Here is a 12,745-nt window from a genome sequence, read left to right as displayed (position 1 = left end):
AATTATTTGAGAGTCAGATATAATTGACTGTGCTAGAGGTTCTGCCACTATTGCATAGAGCATAGCTGATAGGGGGCACCCCTGTCTCACTGATCTTTCTAAGGGGACGGGATCTGTCACGAAGCCATTGCACTTCACGACACTAGTAGCTCGGCTGTACAGTAACTTCATCCACCCTCGAAAAGTTGGGCCGAACCCAAAAACCCCCAGACACTCGAAGAGAAAATCGTGACTCACTCTGTCAAATGCCTTCTCTAGATCTACATTAAGGTATATACCTCCTGTAGCCATTAAATTCTCCAATGAGAATTTTGTTGACAAAATGCAGTCAGCGATATCCCTCCCCGGAATGCTGTAAGTCTGGGTAGGCCCAACTATCGAGCCAATCACTCCCTTAAGCCTGAACCCTAGCACCTTAGCGAGGATCTTATAGTCAGTATTGAGCAGACTAATTGGCCTATAATTTGCCAGGTCATCTCTGGCGCCTTTGTTTTTATAAACTAGAGTGATCACACCCCTTAAAAAAGACTCCGCGCACCTGTTCTCCTCCTGCATGGCAGAGTATAGCCTGCAGAGGACGGGGGCCAGTATGTTGCTGAAATGTTGGTAAAACTCAGCTGAGAGACCATCCACACCCGGGCTTTTAGATGTATTAAGGCTTCCAATCGCTGCTCTCACTTCTTCAATCTGAATGTCACCATCACACAGAGCCGCATCCTCGTGACTGAGGGAGCAGCCAATTTTTCCTAATACTGTGCCCATTTGTGCTTTTTTAATATGTTGTTTGCTAAACAAATTAGCGTAGTAGTCTTGTATTGCTTGTAAAATATCCACTATATCAGTATGTGTGTTTCCATCAAGGTCTTTTATTTCTGGTATGTATGTTTTTGCCTGTTTCCTTTTTTCCAAACCTAGAAAAAAAGCAGTACAGCGCTCCCCTTTCAACATGTGTTGTGCTTTACTGCGGATCATTGCGCCTCTGCATTTTCTCTCATCTAACCGTCTCAGCTGCTCCCTCAATCCAAGATAGACATCCAAGGGACGGTCACACTCAGCCTCAATAAGCTCAAGCTCCTCTTTTAGATGATGTCTCAGCTCAGCCTCCTCTGTCTTTTCCCTCAGCCTCTTCTCTCTGCTCAGAGCGATACAACGCTTTTTAATTTTAAATTTGGTGCGCTCCCACCACTCAATGATATCCACGACATAATCACTCTCATCACATAGAGCAGAGAGAAAAGACTTCATTTTATCTTTAAAAACTTGATCTTCAAGGAGGGAAGTGTTAAAACACCACAGGCCCCCATTCCTTTGCATACCACCCTCCCCTAGAGTCACCTTTAAACAGGCATGATCACTCCAGGAACAAAAACAATATTTACACTCATTTAATTCTTGCACCAAACTCGACGCCAACAAACACAGGTCAATCCTGGATTGCTTTAGCCTGCCCAATACCACTTGCCTGCGCGAATACGCCCGGGTGCCGGGGTTCAGCACTCTCCACGCATCTATCAAATCACACTCATCCATCCATACAAAAACAGCCGATCTACTAATGTCTTGTTTAAATTTATTATTAACTCCTACGTCCGCCTTAGTCAGAGCAACATTCCAATCTCCTATCACTACCGAGCGATCATCTGTCCACCTTTTGCAGCGCTCAAAGAAACCTCTCCTTTCAGGTTCACTGTTCGGACCGTACAAATTCAGAATTCTATATTTTTTATTATAATGTATTATATCAATAACAATTAGTCTACCCTGTCCATCCTTAAAAATCTCCACAATACTCTCACACACACCCGGCTTTACAAAAATTGCCACTCCAGCAGTTTTGTTTGAGGAGAGGGAGTAAAAGAGCTCCCCTCTCCAAAAAGATTTTATAGTGTCTATTTTGTCCATGGACCACCTACATTCCTGGACACACAAGATGTCGCATGCCATTTCTCCACAGAGTTGCTCTATTTTCCCAATATTTGTTAACCCGTTTAAATTTTGCGATTGAAGCAGCATTATCAAGTAAACACCGATTAAAAAGGTCATTTCCTAAGCTGTTTTTTCCCTTTGCCTCTATTCCCTCCCTCACTCCTCCCTGATTTCTCTTGCTGTGGACGTTTTCTAACCTGCTTTATCTGCTGAACATCCATCTCCGAATCTGACTCTATACTGTCAGCCTGGGGAGCCAGCAGGGCAGCATCCGAGTCTTCCTCTCTAGGGGCGGGTGGTATTCCATTATGAGAGGGGACCTTCTGTGAAGCGAGCCAAGATGGGCTCAGCCAACCCCCTTCAGGGTGACCCGCCCTATCCCCGCTCCACTCTGCCAGCACTTGATCCATACTAGATCCCAACACATCCTCTCTTTCACTCCCATGTTCCTCCCGCACAGGCAGGTCACCGCCCTGCGTCTCCAACACCACCTCATCCTCCTGTTCACTCTCGCTGCCCATATTCAGCTCTGGCTCCTCTACAGGTCTAACCTCACTCCTGTCATCCTCGGAGATGGATTCCCTGCTACCCTCCCCATTCCCTTCATCTATATTTTTACATTGACATTCCTCTGTGGAGCTATGACATTCCATACATCTGTGCATCCTGGCATCACACTCACGTGCATAATGTCCCTGTTTATTACATTTAAAACAGGTGAAATCCGGACAGTCCCTCACGATGTGTCCCGGCTGTAAGCACATCCGACAAACTTTCACTTGATTATTGTGAATTACTCTAAAATACTCCGGACCATTAGCTGTCATGAATTTCGCTGAGTAGGGCAGTGACTGCACAGTTTCATTAAACTTTACCTTCATATATCTTGTACCGTCCGCCACATCAGTCCCGGGCCACATCCTCCTTTTAATAGGCGAGATCGCTCTCACTCCCCACACGTCCAGTTTTTCCATAATTTCCTCGTCCGTTATATACGCCGGCAAATTCAAAAAAGACACCACCAGTTCATCAATTGCTAATGTTTTTACCATTACCACCGCTTTACCAACTTTAAATCCATCCAGTAGCCTTTTCTTTCCAGCTTCACTTTTTACCGTCACCTCATATTTATTCGATCCGGTCTCACGCAGCGCAACTATGCCTCCACACACATCACGTATTGCTCGTAACAGTTCCATCGTTTTCACCTTCTCTTCACCAACCACCTCTGCCAATACAGTCAAATCTTTTTCGTACCTTTTTTCTCTCATTGTCTCCCGTCTTCCGCTCATCTCCGTCTGCATCCTCGCCCGTTCCTCCTGATGTTTTCCATCCACACAAATGCCATCAATCTCCAACCTATTCTGCCGCTGCTCTCCGACCAAATCCACTCCTTTCCCCGTCCTCTTTGCTGAAGTAATCCTCTGCATTGACAAGCCCGGAACTTGCCCGCCATTTCTCTTCTCTCCCTGCTCCACGGCCTGGCGTTTGGTTGCTCCCGCTCCGTACTCTATTTCGGCTGGCATTGCCGTTTCCCCCCGACATCTCATGGTAGGAGCCACAATTTTCACAGCGTCCTCCGTCAATTTACCTCGTCTTTCTCCGCCATTCTCCATTTTACGTAGCTTGGCGAATCGAGTAACACTCGGCAAAAAAACAAAACCAAAATAAAATAAAAAAGAAAAAGGCAAAATGAAAGCGCCCCCGAACGGAGCAAATCCGCCGGGGGGATTAGTAACATAAACAAAATCGAAATCTCTATACTATTTAGTTAAATTACGACAAAAAACACAAGCAAACTGAAAAAGCCCGCCAAAACAGGCTCATGCGCGGGTCCGTCACTGCTCGCTCTAGAGAGAAACCACACCTCTGTCTGCAACCAGGTTTGGGAACCAAAAACAGCAAACAGGTGCTGCTGCCAGAAAGAGCCTCGCTAGCTGTTGGGAACCATACTTTTAAAACTCCAGGAAGTGTAGGATGGACCAATCAGCTTCCTGTACTGCCCCCCAATCCGGCCAATCAGGCAGGGCACCTATAAGAACAACAAAAAAAAAAAAACACATATGGCCAGGACCGTAACATGGTCTACTAGTAATGAAGCACGATGGTTGACAAACCAATAAAGTATCAAAATAGCAATGAAAGAACAAAATTTGATGAAAATATGGAACAATTTCTATGAATAAATAGGCAGTAACACCAGCTTGTGCTGCCCGTAAACCCAAGCAAAAAAGCTTACAGCACCTGGTATTCCCAGGCGGTCTTCGAACCAAGTACTAACTAGGCCCGGCCTTATTTGGCTGCCGAGATCGGACGAGATCGGGCGCTTAGAGAGCGGTGTGGCCGTAAGCTGCATTTGACATCATCAACAGCTCCTAAAAACGCTGGAGAAGCAGAATGCATGACACTCGCTAAGAAGAAGATAAATGTGGCAAAGTACTAAAACGGTACTGGTCTAGTAGTAAAGAAGCATGATGGTTGACAAACCAATAAAGTAGCAAAACAGCAATGAAATAACAAAATTTGATGAAAATATAGAACAATTTCTATGAATAAATAGGCAGTAACACCAGCTTGTGCTGCCCGTAAACCCAAGCAAAAAAGCTTACAGCACCTGGTATTCCCAGGCTGTCTTCCTACCATGTACTAACCAGGCCCGGCTCTATTTGGCTGCCGAGATCGGACGTGATCGGGCGCTTAGAGAGCGGTGTGGCCGTAAGCTGCATTTGACATCATCAACAGCTCTTAAAAACGCTGGAGAAGCAGAATGCATGACACTTGCTAAGAAGAAGATAAATGTGGCAAAGTACAAAGTACTATAACTGTACTGGTCTGTTACGCCCCTGTCTAGGGGGTCAGGGTGAAACATACAAAGATAAATTTGCATGTTCCCTCTCCGATCCTCAAACCAAAATCCAGGATTGAGATGTTCCAACAGAATGATATTTATTTTAAACGAAAGAAAGTGTCAAACAAAACATGACACTACAACTCAGGCCGAACCAAGGCCAACATAATAAACAAAATAAGCCATTTCCCACAGAAAGCGCTAGGTAGCCTGATAGAAATAGACAAACCAAAAGACAGTCGCTAACCCTAACTCCCTAATGTGAAAACAGTCCAAAGAAAATGGCAGTTCACCCCTACAGATTTAATACTATTTACAAAATATACAATTTATAAACAAAACCACGGCACAAAACCTAACAATTCAAAAATGCTAAATAAGGTTTGGAAACCAAGAACAGCAAACAGGTGCTGATGCCAGAAAGAGCCTCGCTAGCTGTTGGGAACCGTACTTTTAAAACTCCAGGAAGTGTAGGATGGACCAATCAGCTTCCTGTACTTCCCCCAAATCCGGCCAATCAGGCAGGGCACCTATAAGAACAAGAAAATAAAAACAACACATATGGCCAGGACCGTAACATGGTCTACTAGTAATGAAGCACGATGGTTGGCAAACCAATAAAGTAGCAAAACAGCAATGAAAGAACAAAATTTGATGAAAATATAGAACAATTTCTATGAATAAATAGGCAGTAACACCAGCTTGTGCTGCCCGTAAACCCAAGCAAAAAAGCTTACAGCACCTGGTATTCCCAGGTGGTCTTCCTACCAAGTACTAACCAGGCCCGGCTCTATTTGGCTGCCGAGATCGGACGAGATCGGGCGCTTAGAGAGCGGTGTGGCCGTAAGCTGCATTTGACATCATCAACAGCTCTTAAAAACGCTGGAGAAGCAGAATGCATGACACTTGCTAAGAAGAAGATAAATGTGGCAAAGTACAAAGTACTATAACTGTACTGGTCTTTTACGCCCCTGTCTAGGGGGTCAGGGTGAAACATACAAAGATAAATTTGCATGTTCCCTCTCCGATCCCCAAACCAAAATCCAGGATCGAGATGTTCCAACAGAATGATATTTATTTTAAACGAAAGAAAGTGTCAAACAAAACATGACACTACAACTCAGGGCGAACCAAGGCCAACATAATAAACAAAATAAGCCATTTCCCACAGAAAGCGCTAGCTAGCCTGATAGAAATAAACAAACCAAAAGACAGTCGCTAACCCTAACTCCCTAATGTGAAAACAGTCCAAAGAAAATGGCAGTTCACCCCTACAGATTTAATACTATTTACAAAATATACAATTTATAAACAAAACCACGGCACAAAACCTAACAATTCAAAAATGCTAAATAAGGTTTGGAAACCAAGAACAGCAAACAGGTGCTGATGCCAGAAAGAGCCTCGCTAGCTGTTGGGAACCGTACTTTTAAAACTCCAGGAAGTGTAGGATGGACCAATCAGCTTCCTGTACTTCCCCCAAATCCGGCCAATCAGGCAGGGCACCTATAAGAACAAGAAAATAAAAACAACACATATGGCCAGGACCGTAACATGGTCTACTAGTAATGAAGCACGATGGTTGGCAAACCAATAAAGTAGCAAAACAGCAATGAAAGAACAAAATTTGATGAAAATATAGAACAATTTCTATGAATAAATAGGCAGTAACACCAGCTTGTGCTGCCCGTAAACCCAAGCAAAAAAGCTTACAGCACCTGGTATTCCCAGGCGGTCTTCCTACCAAGTACTAACCAGGCCCGGCCCTATTTGGCTGCCGAGATCGGACGAGATCGGGCGCTTAAAGAGCGGTGTGGCCGTAAGCTGCATTTGACATCATCAACAGCTCTTAAAAACGCTGGAGAAGCAGAATGCATGACACTTGCTAAGAAGAAGATAAATGTGGCAAAGTACAAAGTACTATAACTGTACTGGTCTGTTACGCCCCTGTCTAGGGGCTCAGGGTGCAACATACAAAGATAAATTTGCATGTTCCCTCTCCGATCCCCAAACCAAAATCCAGGATCGAGATGTTCCAACAGAATGATATTTATTTTAAACGAAAGAAAGTGTCAAACAAAACATGACACTACAACTCAGGGCGAACCAAGGCCAACATAATAAACAAAATAAGCCATTTCCCACAGAAAGCGCTAGCTAGCCTGATAGAAATAAACAAACCAAAAGACAGTCGCTAACCCTAACTCCCTAATGTGAAAACAGTCCAAAGAAAATGGCAGTTCACCCCTACAGATTTAATACTATTTACAAAATATACAATTTATAAACAAAACCACGGCACAAAACCTAAGAATTCAAAAATGCTAAATAAGGTTTGGAAACCAAGAACAGCAAACAGGTGCTGATGCCAGAAAGAGCCTCGCTAGCTGTTGGGAACCGTACTTTTAAAACTCCAGGAAGTGTAGGATGGACCAATCAGCTTCCTGTACTTCCCCCAAATCCGGCCAATCAGGCAGGGCACCTATAAGAACAAGAAAATAAAAACAACACATATGGCCAGGACCGTAACATGGTCTACTAGTAATGAAGCACGATGGTTGGCAAACCAATAAAGTAGCAAAACAGCAATGAAAGAACAAAATTTGATGAAAATATAGAACAATTTCTATGAATAAATAGGCAGTAACACCAGCTTGTGCTGCCCGTAAACCCAAGCAAAAAAGCTTACAGCACCTGGTATTCCCAGGCGGTCTTCCTACCAAGTACTAACCAGGCCCGGCCCTATTTGGCTGCCGAGATCGGACGAGATCGGGCGCTTAAAGAGCGGTGTGGCCGTAAGCTGCATTTGACATCATCAACAGCTCTTAAAAACGCTGGAGAAGCAGAATGCATGACACTTGCTAAGAAGAAGATAAATGTGGCAAAGTACAAAGTACTATAACTGTACTGGTCTGTTACGCCCCTGTCTAGGGGCTCAGGGTGCAACATACAAAGATAAATTAGCATGTTCCCTCTCCGATCCCCAAACCAAAATCCAGGATCGAGATGTTCCAACAGAATGATATTTATTTTAAACGAAAGAAAGTGTCAAACAAAACATGACACTACAACTCAGGGCGAACCAAGGCCAACATAATAAACAAAATAAGCCATTTCCCACAGAAAGTGCTAGCTAGCCTGATAGAAATAAACAAACCAAAAGACAGTCGCTAACCCTAACTCCCTAATGTGAAAACAGTCCAAAGAAAATGGCAGTCCACCCCTACAGATTTAATACTATTTACAAAATATACAATTTAAAAACAAAACCACGGCACAAAACCTAACAATTCAAAAATGCTAAATAAGATTTGGAAACCAAGAACAGCAAACAGGTGCTGATGCCAGAAAGAGCCTCGCTAGCTGTTGGGAACCGTACTTTTAAAACTCCAGGAAGTGTAGGATGGACCAATCAGCTTCCTGTACTGCCCCCAAATCCGGCCAATCAGGCAGGGCACCTATAAGAACAAGAAAATAAAAACAACACATATGGCCAGGACCGTAACATGGTCTACTAGTAATGAAGCACGATGGTTGGCAAACCAATAAAGTAGCAAAACAGCAATGAAAGAACAAAATTTGATGAAAATATAGGACAATTTCTATGAATAAATAGGCAGTAACACCAGCTTGTGCTGCCCGTAAACCCAAGCAAAAAAGCTTACAGCACCATGTATTCCCAGGCGGTCTTCCTACAAGTACTAACCAGGCCCGGCCCTATTTGGCTGCCGAGATCGGACGAGATCGGGCGCTCAGAGAGCGGTGTGGCCGTAAGCTGCATTTGACATCATCAACAGCTCTTAAAAACGCTGGAGAAGCAGAATGCATGACACTTGCTAAGAAGAAGATAAATGTGGCAAAGTACAAAGTACTATAACTGTACTGGTCGGTTACGCCCCTGTCTAAGGGCTCAGGGTGCAACATACAAAGATAAATTAGCATGTTCCCTCTCCGATCCCCAAACCAAAATCCAGGATCGAGATGTTCCAACAGAATGATATTTATTTTAAACGAAAGAAAGTGTCAATCAAAACATGACACTACAACTCAGGGCGAACCAAGGCCAACATAATAAACAAAATAAGCCATTTCCCACAGAAAGTGCTAGCTAGCCTGATAGAAATAAACAAACCAAAAGACAGTCGCTAACCCTAACTCCCTAATGTGAAAACAAGAGAAAACAATCAAAAGAAAATGGCAGTCCACCCCTACAGATTTAATACTATTTACAAAATATACAATTTATAAACAAAACCACGGCACAAAACCAAACAATTCAAAAATGCTAAATAAGGTTTGGAAAGCAAGAACAGCAAACAGGTGCTGCTGCCAGAAAGAGCCTCGCTAGCTGTTGGGAACCGTACTTTTAAAACTCCAGGAAGTGTAGGATGGACCAATCAGCTTCCTGTACTTCCCCCAAATCCGGCCAATCAGGCAGGGCACCTATAAGAACAAGAAAATAAAAACAACACATATGGCCAGGACGGTAACATGGTCTATTAGTAATGAAGCACGATGGTTGACAAACCAATAAAGTAGCAAAACAGCAATGAAAGAACAAAATTTGATGAAAATATAGAACAATTTCTATGAATAAATAGGCAGTAACACCAGCTTGTGCTGCCCGTAAACCCAAGCAAAAAAGCTTACAGCACCTGGTATTCCCAGGCGGTCTTCCTACCAAGTACTAACCAGGCCCGGCCCTATTTGGCTGCCGAGATCGGACGAGATCGGGCGAGATCGGGCGCTTAGAGAGCGGGGTGGCCGTAAGCTGCATTTGACATCATCAACAGCTCTCAAAAACGCTAGAGAAGCAGAATGCATGACACTTGTTAAGAAGAAGATAAATGTGGCAAAGTACAAAGTACTATGACTGTACTGGTCTGTTACGCCCCTGTCTAGGGGGTCAGGGTGAAACATACAAAGATAAATTAGCATGTTCCCTCTCCGATCCCCAAACCAAAATCCAGGATTGAGATGTTCCAACAGAATGATATTTATTTTAAACGAAAGAAAGTGTCAAACAAAACATGACACTACAACTCAGGGCGAACCAAGGCCAACATAATAAACAAAATAAGCCATTTCCCACAGAAAGTGCTAGCTAGCCTGATAGAAATAAACAAACCAAAAGACAGTCGCTAACCCTAACTCCCTAATGTGAAAACAATCCAAAGAAAATGGCAGTTCACCCCTACAGATTTAATACTATTTACAAAATATACAATTTATAAACAAAACCACGGCATAAAACCTAACAATTCAAAAATGCTAAATAAGGTTTGGAAACCAAGAACAGCAAACAGGTGCTGATGCCAGAAAGAGCCTCGCTAGCTGTTGGGAACCGTACTTTTAAAACTCCAGGAAGTGTAGGATGGACCAATCAGCTTCCTGTACTGCCCCCCAATCCGGCCAATCAGGCAGGGCACCTATAAGAACAACAAAATAAAAACAACACATATGGCCAGGACCGTAACATGGTCTACTAGTAATGAAGCACGATGGTTGACAAACCAATAAAGTAGCAAAACAGCAATGAAAGAACAAAATTTGATGAAAATATAGAACAATTTCTATGAATAAATAGGCAGTAACACCAGCTTGTGCTGCCCGTAAACCCAAGCAAAGAAGCTTACAGCATGTGGTATTCCCAGGCGGTCTTCCTACCAAGTACTAACCAGGCCCGGCTCTATTTGGCTGCCGAGATCGGACGAGATCGGGCGCTTAGAGAGCGGTGTGGCCGTAAGCTGCATTTGACATCATCAACAGCTCTTAAAAACGCTGGAGAAGCAGAATGCATGACACTTGCTAAGAAGAAGATAAATGTGGCAAAGTACAAAGTACTATAATTGTACTGGTCTGTTACGCCCCTGTCTAGGGGGTCAGGGTGCAACATACAAAGATAAATTAGCATGTTCCCTCTCCGATCCCCAAACCAAAATCCAGGATCGAGATGTTCCAACAGAATGATATTTATTTTAAACGAAAGAAAGTATCAAACAAAACATGACACTACAACTCAGGGCGAACCAAGGCCAACATAATAAACAAAATAAGCCATTTCCCACAGAAAGTGCTAGCTAGCCTGATAGAAATAAACAAACCAAAAGACAGTCGCTAACCCTAACTCCCTAATGTGAAAACAGTCCAAAGAAAATGGCAGTTCACCCCTACAGATTTAATACTATTTACAAAATATACAATTTATAAACAAAACCACGGCATAAAACCTAACAATTCAAAAATGCTAAATAAGGTTTGGAAACCAAGAACAGCAAACAGGTGCTGCTGCCAGAAAGAGCCTCGCTAGCTGTTGGGAACCGTACTTTTAAAACTCCAGGAAGTGTAGGATGGACCAATCAGCTTCCTGTACTGCCCCCCAATCCGGCCAATCAGGCAGGGCACCTATAAGAACAACAAAATAAAAACAACACATATGGCCAGGACCGTAACATGGTCTACTAGTAATGAAGCACGATGGTTGACAAACCAATAAAGTAGCAAAACAGCAATGAAAGAACAAAATTTGATGAAAATATAGAACAATTTCTATGAATAAATAGGCAGTAACACCAGCTTGTGCTGCCCGTAAACCCAAGCAAAAAAGCTTACAGCACCTGGTATTCCCAGGCTGTCTTCCTACCAAGTACTAACCAGGCCCGGCTCTATTTGGCTGCCGAGATCGGACGTGATCGGGCGCTTAGAGAGCGGTGTGGCCGTAAGCTGCATTTGACATCATCAACAGCTCTTAAAAACGCTGGAGAAGCAGAATGCATGACACTTGCTAAGAAGAAGATAAATGTTGCAAAGTACAAAGTACTATAACTGTACAGGTCTGTTACGCCCCTGTCTAGGGGGTCAGGGTGCAACATACAAAGATAAATTAGCATGTTCCCTCTCCGATCCCCAAACCAAAATCCAGGATCGAGATGTTCCAACAGAATGATATTTATTTTAAACGAAAGAAAGTGTCAAACAAAACATGACACTACAACTCAGGGCGAACCAAGGCCAACATAATAAACAAAATAAGCCATTTCCCACAGAAAGTGCTAGCTAGCCTGATAGAAATAAACAAACCAAAAGACAGTCGCTAACCAACTGTGCTGTTGACCTACAGGGTACCGGTGGAAATTGGACTACTGTTGGTCGAAGACGAAGAAGAAGAGGAGGAAGGTGTGTTCGTAGGCAAAGAGAGAAGAGGAAAGCTAAGAATGTAGGACTGACAGTAGGGACTTTGAATGTTGGTACTATGACAGGGAAGGCTAGGGAGTTGATCGACATGATGCAGAGAAGGAAGGTGGACATACTGTGTGTCCAGGAGACCAGGTGGAAAGGTAGCAAGGCTAGAAGCTTAGGAGCAGGGTTCAAGTTGTTTTACCATGGGTCAGATAGGAAGAGAAATGGAGTAGGAGTTATATTGAAAGAGGATTTTGTGAGGAATGTTCTAGAGGTGAAAAGAGTATCAGACAGGTTGATGAGTCTGAAGCTGGAAGTTGAAGGGGTGATGTTCAATGTTGTGAGTGGTTATGCCCCACAGGTAGGATGTGAGTTAGAAGAGAAGGAGAAATTCTGGAGTGAGTTAGATGAAGTGATGCAGAGCATCCCCAGAGGTGAGAGAGTTGTCATTGGTGCAGATTTCAATGGGCATGTAGGTGAAGGGAACAGAGGTGATAAGACTGTTATGGGCAGGTTTGGTGTTCAGGACAGGAACGCAGAAGGTCAGATGGTGGTTGACTTTGCAAAGAGGATGGAAATGGCTGTAGTAAACACTTTCTTTCAGAAGAGGCAGGAACATAGGGTGACGTACAAGAGCGGAGGGAGAAGCACTCAGGTAGACTACATCTTGTGTAGACGTTGTAATCTGAAAGAGATCAGTGACTGTAAAGCATTGGTAGGGGAGAGTGTAGCCAGACAACACAGGATGGTGGTGTGTAAAATGATGCTGGTGGTGAGGAAGATAAGGAGGAC

At 43.5% G+C, this 12,745-nt stretch overlaps 9 pseudogenes; all 9 read right to left on the bottom strand.

Moving 5' to 3' along the window:
* Positions 1-4,158: 4,158 nt before the first annotated feature.
* Positions 4,159-4,277, bottom strand: LOC137117027 (5S ribosomal RNA; annotated as a pseudogene).
* Positions 4,278-4,528: 251 nt separating this feature from the next.
* On the bottom strand, positions 4,529-4,647 carry LOC137117021 (5S ribosomal RNA; annotated as a pseudogene).
* Positions 4,648-5,504: 857 nt separating this feature from the next.
* On the bottom strand, positions 5,505-5,623 carry LOC137116917 (5S ribosomal RNA; annotated as a pseudogene).
* An 857-nt stretch (positions 5,624-6,480) lies between these two features.
* On the bottom strand, positions 6,481-6,599 carry LOC137116807 (5S ribosomal RNA; annotated as a pseudogene).
* An 857-nt stretch (positions 6,600-7,456) lies between these two features.
* On the bottom strand, positions 7,457-7,575 carry LOC137116806 (5S ribosomal RNA; annotated as a pseudogene).
* An 857-nt stretch (positions 7,576-8,432) lies between these two features.
* On the bottom strand, positions 8,433-8,550 carry LOC137117026 (5S ribosomal RNA; annotated as a pseudogene).
* Positions 8,551-9,417: 867 nt separating this feature from the next.
* On the bottom strand, positions 9,418-9,546 carry LOC137117034 (5S ribosomal RNA; annotated as a pseudogene).
* Positions 9,547-10,403: 857 nt separating this feature from the next.
* On the bottom strand, positions 10,404-10,522 carry LOC137117012 (5S ribosomal RNA; annotated as a pseudogene).
* An 857-nt stretch (positions 10,523-11,379) lies between these two features.
* LOC137116986 (5S ribosomal RNA) lies at positions 11,380-11,498 on the bottom strand (annotated as a pseudogene).
* Positions 11,499-12,745: the final 1,247 nt, after the last annotated feature.

The sequence above is a fragment of the Channa argus genome, unplaced genomic scaffold (assembly GCF_033026475.1).
Source record: "Channa argus isolate prfri unplaced genomic scaffold, Channa argus male v1.0 Contig032, whole genome shotgun sequence".
In the NCBI taxonomy this organism is placed as follows: Eukaryota; Metazoa; Chordata; class Actinopteri; order Anabantiformes; family Channidae; genus Channa; species Channa argus.
The sequence above is the reverse complement of the archived record's forward strand: the minus strand, read 5'-3'. Positions and strand labels throughout refer to the sequence as shown.